Source organism: Littorina saxatilis, linkage group LG7 (genome assembly GCF_037325665.1).
Source record: "Littorina saxatilis isolate snail1 linkage group LG7, US_GU_Lsax_2.0, whole genome shotgun sequence".
Taxonomy (NCBI): Eukaryota; Metazoa; Mollusca; class Gastropoda; order Littorinimorpha; family Littorinidae; genus Littorina; species Littorina saxatilis.
This window is the reverse complement of record NC_090251.1, coordinates 15,802,944-15,818,050: the sequence shown is the minus strand read 5'-3', so window position 1 is coordinate 15,818,050 and position 15,107 is coordinate 15,802,944. Positions and strand designations below refer to the sequence as shown.

Genomic DNA, 15,107 nt, shown 5'->3' with positions numbered 1-15,107 from the left:
AGCTACAATTGTCAAACACATAAATATTTCACCACATGAAGGAATAAGGTATCAGAGTATAAAGATGCATTTTTAGAAGAAAAAAAACAAAACAACAAAAACAACAACAACCGCATATCATCGACAAGCGCCTACTTCAACAGACACACGAACAACAAGGACGCGAAAACAAGTGCTGACGTCACAACCGGAAATACTACTTCCGATCGGAAACGAGCTTGATTAGACCGTCTACCCCCCTATTGCTACGCTGAAAACACAATAGCTGGTAATGTTGAGGTTCACCGCATTCGTTGTGTAATGCCCATCATTTGATTCAAATCCCCAAAATGATTGAAGTAATGATTTTGAGGAAGGTTGCGGGTGACGTAATGACATAAATTCGTTGAAAAATTGGAAGACTTTCGAGTCATTTGCAGCTTTGCAAACCAACGTTATTGTTTGAATTTCTTTTTAAATGTTTTTTTAAAACTTTAAATGGACAGTGTCCACGGAATGGCAAAGACAAACAAACGACGATTTTGATTTTATTTTTAAATAATACTTATTTCAGATCCTTATCGTATTTGAAGTCGCCGATAGTGGGGAAATGTGCTCTGAAACTGTCTCAGTAGATGAAAAAAAAAGTCAGTCTCTTCTAAACTGACGGAATAAAAGTAATAGTCAAATTATCTGACTAACACATAAGTTGAACACCTGGATAGAAAATAACTATTTTCCCCAGCAGCCGTCGATTTGATATTTCAGGTACTGTATCAATTTGTTTTCACGTCAGTCTAAAATCAAGTTTTTGTTTTCGCCGACCAGATTTGGACATGAACCGTCTTTCAGAAGCGGTTGGGAGAACATTCTCACCGGCGGTTCTGTGATTTTATTTGATATCAGGGGTGTCAGTCTTGCGAATTAAAGCTGGCGAAGATAAATCTACCTGTCTCGACCCCAGCCATGACCCTTGCTGTTGCCACAACTGATTGTCGCGCGTACGACCTAATGATCAATTCACGTTCTGGGGGTACAAGAATGCACCTAATTTTGGCTTGTTATAGCTCATGGAGCCGCCATTCTTACAGCTTTGCAGAAACTGGCCTACATCCCCTGTCTGACAGTGTCATGGTTGTTGCTCGATTTAGATCGTGTGAGCGTTGCTATGCAATAACATTCCTCTGTTAAATTAAACACAGTTTTCATTTCAATGTTCATTGTATCCGCAAGATAACAGGGAAAAAGAAGAACAACTGGGATAGTAACAAAGTACAGGTAATACAGACTACAGTCAAGACAAAAAAGACGACAACAAAATGAAACAAAGAAAGATCAACAAAAAAATACAGAAAGATTGTTCAAATAAATCGTCGTAATAAGGATGAAATGGGGAAAGAAAATAGAAAAAAATAGACTTAACCAGACTGATACCATCTCTCCCGGATTCCTCCGAGCTCACCTGTAACTCCTCTCCCGCCTAAACGAACCATAGACACAAGTTTATCTGTAGCAGCTGCTGCGCGATTGTTCTTACTAAATATAGCACACAAATTAACTCCCCTGAAGGGCATTTAGACACGCAATTACGCCAATACTTCAGAGTGCGTTGGTTCCCCTTACGACGGTTTACCCTAATCAGCGATTCAAATGTTGTTTACCGCATTAGGTCCCTGATGGCCCCCCCCCCCCCCCCCCCCCATCCCAATTTTTTTTTTTAAATTGTGTTTTTTTGGGGTATTAATCAGTGACAAAATCTGCTGCCTGAAACTGGTAATGATCATCCTCAGAATGCACCAGAATGCACCAGATTGCACCATTTTGCATCCTTTTTTAAAAAATTTTCCCCGGACCCCCCTAGAAAGCTAGGCGCTTTGCGCCGTCGGCTCGGCGCTGCGCGCCTTCACACCCATATCTTCACAATATACTTTTGGAAACCCCCCCCCCCCCCCCCATAAAATAAACTGATCCGCCCCTGATGGGTATTACGGCAACATAAAATAAAGGTCTCAAAGCCAGGGCTGCTGTTAAGTGAATTCTTCCGGCTGTACCTTTCCAACACATTCTCTACTTATCTAATCTTCCTGAATCCATCATGACAATCCATCACGTGGCGTCATTCCCTACATGTCATTACAATCCGGAAGAAGTTATGTTATGTTATGTAATGTATATATTGTGTGTGATACGTGGAAATGTGATACCATTTATCTGCATGTGTGATACAGGGACAAATGTGATATCTGTAGGCCTAGGCCTATACTAGTGATTACTGTGTGTGATACATGAAATGCGATATGAATGCTGTTTTTATATGTTATACTCTTACTTTCTGCCTATGTCTTAATCCCAAGCGCAAGACAAATTCTTCTATGTGAAAATTGAAGCCAATAAAATTTGAGTTGAGTTGAGTTGAGTTGAGTCAGTGACAGGGTGACGAAAATTTGATGAAGAATTGACCTACACTGGTTTCTGTTGTGTTTTCTTTTTGTTTTTATCTTCCTGAAGTCAAACCTTGACTGAAAGACTCCTCAACCATTGAACTCATAACTACCGTGCATAAAACATCTATCACTTGTTGCCCACTGTCATTCAAAGTAAACAAAATTGTAATGACAAATAACGTGCAATTGGATGTTCCTCTTGTACAAACTGAATGGAATATCAGGAACAGCGATTGTTTCACTACCCGCAACAACATAACGATTGTGTCATTTCAAAGCTAAAAACAACAACATCATTTCCGGTTTCCCATGATTCCCTGGCGAACATTATTGCCTAACAGACAAGGTTACAGTACAACACGATAATTACCCTTTCTCTGCAACGTGCTTTATCTTTTACCATTCACAGATAACTCGAGGGGTATTCACGTTTGGCAAACAAACGAGAGGCAGGTGGTTTTTTTTTCTCACAGGGCTTTTGGGAAAATAGATCGTGTCTATCTTTGTGTCTGTATGTCAGTCTGTTTGTCTGTCCGTCCGTCCCTGCCCCTTTTCTCTGTGACTCTCTCTCTCTTTCTCTCTCTCTCTCTCTCTCTCTCTCTCTCTCTCTCTCTCTCTCTCTCTGTCTGTCTGTTTGTATATATATATATCTCTCTCTGTTTTTTTGTTGTTGTCTGTATTGCTTTTCCTCAATGCAGATTCTGGAGTAAAAAAAAAAAACCAGAAGTTATAATGGGCAGCGCTTGCATACTTTGCCCTTTGAATAGAGAGAAACTGAAGAGGTTGTTTTTGAATTATTTTGTGTGTTCTTCTTCTATTATATTAGAAGTGTCAATGCAGTAGAAGCAATCAAGACAGTGGGAATTAAGACAGCGGACTGAAGCCGGAGAACAAGCCATAAAACCGTTCTCCCTTTTAAGATTTGGATGAAACTTATCTTTCTACAGTAAATATAGGTGGACATTTTAGTACAACAGTCTTTTAAAACAAAAAGTCACTCGGGGCCATACACCAAGCTATGCTTATATCAAGTGAAGCCTTGTAGTTACATCCGACTTATTTTAATATAACTACCGCCAAAATCAGAATAATACTATTACCCTGAAAGAAAATATATCTAATGAAAATACAGAATTTTAGCTAATAGCTTGTGAGAGTTAAAGGGGAAACATGCCCTGAGTAACATTTCAGAAAGTGCAACTATGGCACTATATAAAATATCGACCACATATCGATGTCTGCTTTATAAATATTACACTTTCGATTCTAGCAAATGCAATCCTCTCGAATACTTCATACAACAAATTCAAGTGAAGATACTGGCTTAGTTTTCTATTAGTTCTGCTTTTGATTTAAAGCTAAAAATGACTTCAAAGTTGGACTCTGAATACAGAAATAGCTACAGACGCCTGTATTTACAGTACTAATCTAGCTGCTGCCGTTAAAATGTCAGATGAGTCTGAAAAGTAGCAGCATGATCCTAAATAGCTCAGTGGATCAAAACCATTGATTTTCCTCTGACACGCTTAGGGCGTAGTATGTACATATAAGAAATATTTCTTCCTTAAGGCACGGTTGAACTAAAAAGGTAATGGAAAGCATGAAAATTAAGTGAATTGACCGCAAATTCTACTCAACTTAAAGCAATTAGAAAAAAAGCTCTGCAGCCTTATTCAAACAGTGTTCCATCTTAAAGACTGCTATGGAGTGAATGTCTATGCTGTACTGTAGGACAGAGAAGTGCTGTACAAACAGTGTTCCATCTTAAAGACTGCTATGGAGTGAATGTCTATGCTGTATTGTATGACAGAGAAGTGCTGTACATAAGAAGTGCTTTCAAATAACGAGCGAACAAACTACACTAAAAGTGAAGCACCAAAAAAAAGAAAAGAAAAAAACCCACTAAGTAACTCGCTAGAAAGCCTCTCCATCCCCCTCCCCCACCCACACCTTTCACAAAAATTAGTGAACCCGTCAAGCAAGCGAGCAATCTTGAGACTAATCGCAGAGAATGTTAACTGCACAGCAAAATGCTGGCACAAACTGTCCGGTTCATTGTTTTGAAGCGAAGGCTGCACCAGCCCTTACAGGCCTATGTTTGCACCAGTCAAGTTGAAAGTGCAACCTTGCACCAGCCCGTGCTGAGGTGAACGGCCGACTGGTTAATGCATTTTACTTAAAGAGTGCTGTGCCTGTTTCAGTTAAGACAGCTTCAGCCCAAATAATAGCTATGCTTTAGCAGATGGATGTGATCCCCCCCCTTACCAAAAAACAAACAAACACAAACAAACAAACACAAAATAGACACATCAATTCTCCATACAACTTGATTCCTTGGCATCATAACAAATGTTTGTTTGCCTACCCAGTACATTTTCTTCGCCTACCCAGCAGAGCAAGCTTCCTATACCAACAATAACAGATGCAGAGAGCGGAAGGTAGCCAAAAATCCTGTGCAATAAAAACAAACTGGCACCGAATCTACTTGAACTGAACTCAGAAATACTTCTGACAAAACTAAGTGCATGAGCCCACAAAGCAAAGTCGAAATACTAAACTAACTGCATGAACCAAATAAAGCAAAGTCGAAATACGAAACTAAGTGCATGAGCCCACAAAGCAAAGTCGAAATACGAAACTAACTGCATGAACCAAAAAAGCACAGTCGAAATACGAAACTAATTGCATGAACCAAAAAGGAACAGTCGAAATACGAAACTAACTGCATGAACCAAAAAGGAACAGTCGAAATACGAAACTAACTGCATGAACCAAAAAGGAACAGTCGAAATACGAAACTAACTGCATGAGCCCAAAAAGAAAAAAGTCGAAAACAAGTCAGTATCACACTGAACAAACAACTGGTACTGCTCAGAAGCAAAAGGACCTCCGATAGATCGAAGCCTTGATTGGTTTACTCGCCCATCACTAATTAAAAGCGACGGTACGTCAATCGTGCTCGGAAGATTGGTCCCCATGTGTACATCCCCAGAGGTATTCTGCGCGTCTGGTTTCGCCCTAGAGTATTCGGACGAACACCTTTACTTATTCTCTACTTTGAGGGATTAACACGTCTTCACTTATTCTCTACTTTGAAACTACGAAAATGCTAGCGTGATGTTTCAAACGGGTGACAGTTGATCAACTTTGTACAACAAATTTGTGAATCGCATTTTTCGTAACTAAAGTTATATGTCGCTGCCAGCAATAATCATAACAATTAATTTAACAAAACAAACAACAATAAAGCATAACAACAACAACAACAACAACAACAACAACAACAACAACAACAACAACTGTACACTTCACTTTTAGAAGCCATGCTCAAGGCTGTTCATAACTGATCCAGACGTCGACCTCGCGAAGACTTCGCAAAGGTTTTTTTTCCGAAAATTCAAAGTGCCAAAGCTTCGTTCAGCCATCTTCGCAGAGTCGACTTCGCCCAATTAATGTGAGGCTTTAGGTGTCGGCAAAGAGGGTAGAAGCTACCTTCTTTGTTGTCGGTGGAAAGGGCAAATATCTGATGTTTTGTACAGGAAGGAAGAAAGTGTCTAAAAACTCTTGAACCCAAAACAACCCCTAGTGCATTCTGGTAAGTAGAACAGGACGTCGGGTGCTAAACAACAGACAGTTCTCCCAGGCAGTGTCCGTGCGGAGACTGAGACAGACGGGGCTGACTGTAGTTTCCAGACAGCCATGACAAGGGCGAAAAGGCCGTTGCACTTTAAAGGCCTTTACAAAGTTGAAGTAGAAATGTAATCACTCAGATTGTGTATGACATGTGCTAACAAAAAAGGGGTGATTAATAAACAATAAAAGAAAAACCACGAAAATAGTGAACGGACGCGAAAATTAAGAGAGAGAGGGAGAGAGAGAGAGAGAGAGAGAGAGAGAGAGAGAGAGAGAGAGAGAGAGAGAGAGAGAGAGAGAGAGAGAGAGAGAGAACGAAAGAAAGAAAGAAAGAAAGAGAGAAAGATATGGAAGAATAATATGAAGGAAGAAAGAAAGAATAAGAAAAAAGCCAAACTGATGCTCGATATAAGAAAAAGAGATTGCTGTTCAGTAGAATTTCGCAAACGGGATCCCACCTTGGCACCGAAAGTAGCTTCCTTTTCAACACCAGGTTTTCATTCTGAACTGAGGTACTCTTGATCAGAGCACGCTTTGATGTTAAAAATGAAGCTACTTTCCAGTTGTCTGATGTCGGTAATTATAACATGTTCAACAGTACAATTGTCCGTACAAGTGATGTATTCTGTGCAGACAAGCACGCCAGACCAGTCCGCGTACCTTAAAGATAACCGCCCCCTTTCTTCTCCATTATGTAAATTCGTATACCCACTCACTTATTTAGTTTGATCAAGATATTCAGCACGTATACATTTTGTGAACATTTTAGTTTTCGAACAGGACACCAAGTGATAGTCCAACGTCTTCAAAATGCTAGATCAACTTATCAGCTTGTTCCAGAAGAAAACACAGAGAGTGTCGTTCAGCTTATAATTTCCAAAAGGCTAATCAAAATAAAGCCAAACCCTGAATTGCAAACTGCCTTCTGTTTGGCAAAAAAACACCCATGCATGTGCGATCATTTCTTCTGCCTGCTGAAATCACGCTGTAACCTTCGTGTTTCCGTAGCTATTTTAACCTTTCTAGTATAGCCAGGAGCAACAGACACATATATCACGCTTAGCCGAGGGGTCTGAAGGAAAAATATATAGAATAAATGAAGGTACACCGAACGAGCTTACAAACCTTCCGCTCAATATTTGTCACTGAACGAGTCATTCAACCAGTTTTGCCTGTCTCCGACATACAGAGAAAAAGAGTCTATAGGCAACACCCTTAACGACGGAACTTTTTGGAGTCGTGGGGTGGTATGCAGGAGTCTATTTTAGAGACTTTAGTCCGGGATACATTTGAGGGTACAGTTTATCCCGGACCAAAGTCCCCAACCTCGACTCTTGCAGACCCGCCCTGGTCATTCACACTGCACATTTTCTTCGAGTTGTGTCTGATCTGACGAACATTATTGCTCTCCTGTAGGAAACTTGTACAGAAACATTGCAATCCCTTGGAAACGCACTCCTTTGGCTCATTTTTGACTAGAAAAGCATGTCGCGGAAAGAAATAGAAACGTTTTGAATAAACTTTAGCTTTGAATTTTTTTTTAGAGTATCCCATTGTGTCGGACAATATATTATTCCAAGCCTAAAATGACCAAGAATGATTCAAGGCACAGCCCTCCCCTTGTAAAGCATGATACGAATTGGACCAAGTCGACTTCTTGAAGTCTACTTCACGAATCTCGCTGCACGAAGCTATGGACCCGGCAGCTCAGTTGGCAGAGCACTTGACTAGTGATCGGAAGGTCGCAGGTTCGAATTCGGGCCGGGGCGGACACGGGTCAACTTTATGTGCTGACCCAGAGACGGAAGCCATGTCCCACCCCCGTGTCACGACAATGGCACGTAAAAGACCTCGGTTATTCTGCCATAATTGCAGATGGCTGATACCACATAAACACGCATACACTTGTGTATCTCATCAAAAGCCGTGTGGGCGTAAAACTCGAATTATCATAACCCATATCTGTTCCTTAAGAGGCGAAATATTTAGCCTGTAGGACATGAAGCATTCTCTCTTTCTTTTTCTTTTTTCGAAGCTTTAGCCCTGAATTTTTGGTAAAAATCGCAAAATCAACTTCGCGATCGACTGGGACATCCTTACGCGAATCGGCTTAAAATCTCAGAACTAGCCTAGCGGCTCATGAAACACAAATTCCAAACTGGAACAGCTAGGCTGTTGATTTTTAGTATGTGTCTTATCTCCTGTAAAAGGCTGCAGGCCGATCTGAGATAGTAAGGACAAAATGTGGTCACGTGAAGGACTGTGCCTTCAATTTTCCATCGATGAAATCTACAAAAGTTTATCGTGGGTAATCAGGGCTCCCCACGGACGCCCCTCCCAGAGGGTCCAGGGACCCCCTCTTTTAATTTGGGACCCCCAGTGCAGAATTGTCAAGGATTCCAAGGGTCCAGAAGCCAAAAGGTCCCGGTGCACTTATAAAACATTGTGGTCACGCATAATGTGCTGTGTACAATAGCTGACGATTGCAGTCTGAAAAAGTATCTACGGTACGCACGATAAAGGAAATCTAGTGCGTCCCAGGACCCGCTCTTTTAAAGTTTAGTGCGTCCCGACCCCCTCCATACATTTCTAGTACGTGTTTTTGGCTTCTAGTGCGTATAGGACGCAGGGACGCGCACTTTGGGGAGCCCTGGTAATGCACAAGTGTAGAAACCGAAGGTCCATCGAATAGGATTTAAGGTCCTAACCACTGTGCCACAGCGTGGCGACTGTTTGTCGTTGTTTAGACGGGAGTCAGTCAGCTTTTGCAGGCTGAATCGATCAGGGTAGACAACTGCGGCAGGCGCATTCCAAATATATATACGAATGCCCAGAGGACCACCAAGACCAAAAATCGTTATGGAAGGATGCCGGGGGTGAGGGCGGATTGCTCTTAAGAGCACTTCTTAATGATCTTGATAGCAGGGGCACGACTGTTCAGGAGATTATTTCTCAAGACTATAAGGTATACGTGTTTAGCATCAGCCAAAATAGGCTTACAACTTTCTTTTTAATTCGGAAACATTAAGAAGTGGTCACACATACGAAATGCCAACAGAAATCGCAGGGAACTTTGAAACCTAATGTCTTTGCTTTTTTCAGTGTGTCACTTCTCAGTCAAGCCAGCTTTCAGGACGCTAGCTAGACATTGTCCAAACCTCCAACGCAGCATATTTTGTCTATGTCAGCATATCTTGTTGCGATTGTCTTTACCTCCTTTCTTTCAGCCAAATGCATACTGCCGTACATGTCCTCTTTGACTACCCAGGTGTACCTTAAATTTCAGTATGGTGTATATCTCTAGGAGGATGTTGTCCGGTTGCCTATCTGTTTCCGCTCAGTCAAAAATATACTCTCGTACATGCCCAGAGTCTGTTACTTCCCAGTATCTCTCTGTCTACACAGTCTATGTCTCCAGAGGAAAGAAAAGAAAAGAAAATGCCAAAGCAAGGAAAAAGAAGATGGGCAAGGGAAAACGATGCGAGATTGAAGGAGTCGAGGGTCTTGTGTCTGCAGATCCGTTTTCTGCGACACGCACACACATTGATCATCACCGGCTTGGGAAGGCATGAGCAGACGATGGGGAGGGGGGGGTTGTTATCAGAGAAGGGGACATGAACCATGGAAGGAGGGTTCGAGAAAGGGGGAGGGGGAGAGAAGGAAAAGGGATGGCAGGGGAAAAAAAGGGGGGTGATTGTGAAAAGGGCCGGGGGAAAGAGAGAAAGGGGGGGGGGCAGACAAACTGGAGATGGAGATCGACACAAGAGAAAAGAAGCGTTTTCGTAGAGCAGCCTGAGTGAGCATTAAAAACGGGTGGGGGTGTGGGCTGGGGAGGGGCACAGGTATAGTTCGTTATTCCCGAATAAAACAGTATTAACAAACAGAGAGAAAGAAAACGAGAGGAAGAGAGGGGTTGGGGGATATTAACGGAGAAGAAAAGGTGGGAGATTGATTAGCAAGGACACTCAACAGAGACACAATCAAAAGAGAAAGTGGGTGTTCCTGCCAATACACAGCGGTATAGGATGACGTCATAGCGACTGATGCTATGACGTCAAAGCAACTGACGCTGTGACGTCAAAGCGGTGATGTAACTGACTAGCACAGCGTCCCCGAACAAAAACTGAAAGAGGCGGTTTAATTTAGACGTGCAAGGGATCGATCCTTGGAGCTGAGCGGTTGGGCGGCCAGTGCCTGTGTGTGTCTTGACTCCGAGTAGGCATCTGGTGCACGCACTCGCTCATGCAATCGGAAAAAAAGAAGTGGAAAGCAAACAAGGTTAAGGATTCCAGACATCCTGACTACTCTCTCGTTTCCTGTCCCCTATGCACCCCACCCCACCCCGCCTACTCCACCCCGTCCTCCCAAACGTCTAACCTCCTCCGCAGAGGCTTGGATCAACTTGTCCCTTCAGATGCTCACGTCCGCACGAGTTTCTATCAAAGTGCGTGGCCGGGACTGGACAATCGAAGTATCGTACCCAATAACCATCCAGTGTTCGTAATAAAGTACTACCTTCTGCTACAGTATAGGTTATTGGGTAAGACTTCGGATTGACCAGTCCCGACCACGCATATAACCACGGCATGTCCCAAATAGACACTCGTTCTGGGGACAAAAATATTAAGTTAGCATAGCATGGCATAGCATAGCATAGCATAGCATAGCATAGCATCGCACTTTGATACAAACTCATATTGTGCTTAGGTATAACTCTCAGTGGGCTTAATCAGATGAGACACCAAGTAAGCATGGCTACGATTCATTAACTAGTCACAATACAATACTACTTTATTATCTAAACATTTAACCTTTCTTGGTTTTTGACTATTTTATCATATTTTTTTCTTAGGTGCAAGATGCCTTTCCGACAAACATGTTTTTCTTTTATTTATTTTCTTGTGTTATCATGAATGCCCTTTTTTTCGAAACAAACATTCTCATTTACATCATACATGTAATATTTCATACAAGCTGTTAGACAATTTGTTTGTGTATTTTCATGTGCGGTTTCGTTCAAGTATAATGCCCCGTCACGACAATAGACCTATAACGTGGAAAATCATGATAAAACAAGTCGCGTAAGGCGAAAATACAACATTTAGTCAAGTAGCTGTCGAACTCACAGAATGAAACTGAACGCAATGCAACGCAGCAAGACCGTATATTCGTAGCATCGTCAGTCCACCGCTCATGGCAAAGGCCGTGAAATTGACAAGAAGAGCGGGGTAGTAGTTGCGCTGAGAAGGATAGCACGCTTTTCTGTACCTCTCTTCGTTTTAACTTTCTGAGCGTGTTTTCAATCCAAACATATCATATCTATATGTTTTTTGGAATCAGGAACCGACAAGGAATAAGATGAAAGTGTTTTTAAATTGATTTCGACAATTTAATTTTGATCATAATTTTTATATTTTTAATTTTCAGAGCTTGTTTTTAATCCAAATATAACATATTTATATGTTTTTGGAATCAGAAAATGATGGAGAATAACCTGAACGTAAATTTGGAACGTTTTATAAATTATTTTTTTTTTACAATTTTCAGATTTTTAATGACCAAAGTCATTAATTAATTTTTAAGCCACCAAGCTGAAATGCAATACCGAAGTCCGGGCTTCGTCGGAGATTACTTGACCAAAATTTCAACCAATTTGGTTGAAAAATGAGAGCGTGACAGTGCCGCCTCAACTTTCACGAAAAGCCGGATATGACGTCATCAAAGACATTTATCAAAAAAATGAAAAAAACGTCTGAGGATATCATACCCAGGAACTCTCATGTCAAATTTCATAAAGATCGGTCCAGTAGTTTAGTCTGAATCGCTCTACACACACAGACAGACAGACAGACAGACAGACACTCATACACCACGACCCTCGTCTCGATTCCCCCCTCTATGTTAAAACATTTAGTCAAAACTTGACTAAATGTAAAAACAAGAAAGGTAAGTTGTTGGAACGTTGTTATTGACAAAATTACGTTACAGTCACAAATATGTCGACCCAACGGTCTTTCAAGTGAACAGACAAACAAATATCACAATAAACTTATTTTATTATTTTAAATTAGTATTGTTGGTCTGTTCACTTAAAAGACCGTTGGGTCGACATATTTGTGACTGTAACGTAATTTTGTCAATACCAACGTTCCAACAACTTACCTTTCTTTTTTTTCTGAATTTTGGAACGTTGGCAGTCTCTTTGTTTTTGGATTTGTGCAAAATCATGTCTGACGTCGAGTCATAACGGGCGTAGTGTTTGAGCAATTAAGCTTGACTGCCGCGATTGCTATGCTAACAGTATTGATTCGTCTTGTTGCTGTGTCAATATGTGCACATTTCCCCGCCACGCGCGTTTCAGTTTGTCGTAGACAAAATCCTAACCGTTTCAATATTTTCTTCTGGTTGCATATAATCATCTGAAAGTTCACTTGCAAGTTCACTTGCAATATGTCTATTTTAAAAAAAAATATCGCCCAACCTTTCTGCGCTGAACGAGTCAATAAGTTAAAGTTTCACATTCCACGTTCTTTTGGTCAAAATGATTTTGAGTCATCCTAGTCTACTGCGCTGAGAAAGTAATGTTAAAGTGGCAGTGCCAACGTTCACTTGTAGATTGTGTATTTGAAAAATGACAATTTCCGAGCATATTTTGCTGATAGAGTTCCGTTCAAGTTACACTGTCATTAGAGTGTCATTATCTTGTTGAAACAGAATGCCTGCCAGGTTTTGTATGTGTTGGGATTTCACGCCTACTCTTTACTAAGTCTATCTTTCAAAGAAAATCCGCCCTGTGTCTTGAGATTTTTCTGAGTCAAACGAGCTTCTGTTTAATTTTTGTCAGACAACCGAACATATTGACTTGCATGAAACGGGGAAGGGGTGCGCGTGTATGTTTGTGTGCGTGTGTGTTTGTGCGCGTGTGTGCGTGTGTGTGTGGGGGGGCTATTCAGAATTCAATCTATGCTCATTTATTCGTTCGTTCGTTCGTTCACTTTACTCGTTCGAAGTTTACAAGAGGAGTACGTCTTTCCACGATCAAAATCGTTATCGATTTCGTTGATTTATTTTTTGGAGTTTTCAATTGCAAGATTTTTAAAAAAATCAGCGTTTCAAATGTTTCAACAGAGCGTGTTTAAAAGACCCAGACAAAAACTCCTCCTTACCGCCCCCGCGCCGCATAAGAGAAGTATATTACAGTCAAAAAAGTATAATCTCACCATCTCTCTTCTGACAAAAGTGAATCAAAATAACATCTCTTCATCTCTCTTTCACTCTGTGCGTGCAGTCCTAAAATCGATTTTACGTTCGCAGTGGCAATCTGTAAATACATTATAAAATGTTGCATTCTTCGCTCAAAGCGCCGAGCCAGCCAGCTATCATCGTTCTACCATTGTATGTTTGACATCGGCTTCGATTTTTCTTCCGAGATTATTGTGGTTCCACCCTGTGGGCGTGAAAAGCAATCTATTTGTGTTGCTTATTATGCACAATAGCTCCCACCTTTGTCTCCTACTGTGCTGGGGACCGGCACGGTTGGCCTAGTGGAAAGGCGTCCGCCCCGTCATCGGGAGGTCGTGGGTTCGAACCCCGGCCGGGTCATACCTAAGACTTTAAAATTGTTTAAGTTTGTTTGCTTAACGCCCAGCCGACCACGAAGGGCCATATCAGGGCGGTGCTGCTTTGACATATAACGTGCGCCACACACAAGACAGAAGTCGCAGCACAGGCTTCATGTCTCACCCAGTCACATTATTCTGACACCGGACCAACCAGTCCTAGCATTAACCCCATGATGCCAGACGCCAGGCGGAGCAGCCACTAGATTGCCAATTTTAAAGTCTTAGGTATGACCCGGCCGGGGTTCGAACCCACGACCTCCCGATCACGGGGCGGACGCCTTACCACTAGGCCAACCGTGCCGGTCCTTCTATTTGACAGGGATAATTCTGTTGTTTTTCCCTGACGAAGGAAATAAAACATCATGTCAGAGAAGCCTCTACAATTGTGAGCATGACCAATAACTGACTGTTCATCGTCACCTCTGCTGAACCGCAACCTCTGTGTATTTGCACGCACCATTGCAATATCAAATTGTTTCTGTGTGAAACAGTGAACCGTGGAGTAATTAACAAAGACTAAATTCAAAAGCGTCGCCGGTTGTTCCGGAATGGGTAAAGGCCCGGATATTGTATTCAAAGCTGTGTTGGTTACGAGGGTTACTCAACACTTCAGCCGTTTTGCCGGTTGTACAATAACGGCTGAATTCCGGTGGAACCTTTGTTCTGTGTCATACAATGTCAAGAAGTTTTATTGGAAAAAGAACTTGTATTTTGTCGCGGTGTTTATTCGGAAAAGAACTTGCATTCAGTTGCTGTTTTTCTGTGTCCAGTGTAAGACTAAATCATTATTCAAGTTTCCGCGGCGCTCTGTATTAAATTCCATCGCGAGGGTCACAGAAAAATAGAAAGAAGGAAAGGAGTACAGTGTCCACACAACAACAAAAAGATGCATCCTGTGAATCCACCAAGATGCAAGTCCTACTCTATTATTATATGAAATATGGCGGGGTAAAAACGGTCATACACGTAAAATACCACTCGTGCAAAAAAACACGAGTGTACGTGGGAGTTTCAGCCCACGAACGCGGAAGAAGAAGAAGAATTATATGAAGTCTTATATCGCGCGCGTATCTCCAGACTCCAGGCGCAGGGATCTATGTATGCCGTGTGAGATGGAATTTTTTACACAATACATCACGCATTATTCACATCGACCAGCAGATCGCAGCCATTTCGGTGCATATCCTACTTTTCACGGCCTATTATTCCAAGTCACACGGGTATTTTGGTGGACATTTTTTATCTATGCCTATACAATTTTGCCAGGAAAGACCCTTTTGTCAATCGTGGGATCTTTAACGTGCACACCCCAATGTAGTGTACTCTATTCATACCCCTCTTGATTCCCTTACCTCAGGATTACAACATGCAAAGCAGAACCATCTCGTTTCTATCAAACGCTGAAAAAGTTGCATCTTTACAAAACTAC

At 41.7% G+C, this 15,107-nt stretch overlaps 1 protein-coding gene and 1 long non-coding RNA gene across 2 annotated transcripts in view; both read right to left on the bottom strand.

The window, feature by feature from the left end:
* Positions 1-15,107, bottom strand: part of LOC138970799 (uncharacterized) — a 482,774-nt gene that overhangs the window by 267,925 nt on the left and 199,742 nt on the right. The gene's annotated exons all lie outside the window — the stretch shown is intronic.
* The window catches only part of LOC138970787 (sodium- and chloride-dependent glycine transporter 1-like), a 54,946-nt gene that overhangs the window by 25,850 nt on the left and 13,989 nt on the right, over positions 1-15,107 (bottom strand). The window lies entirely within an intron of this gene.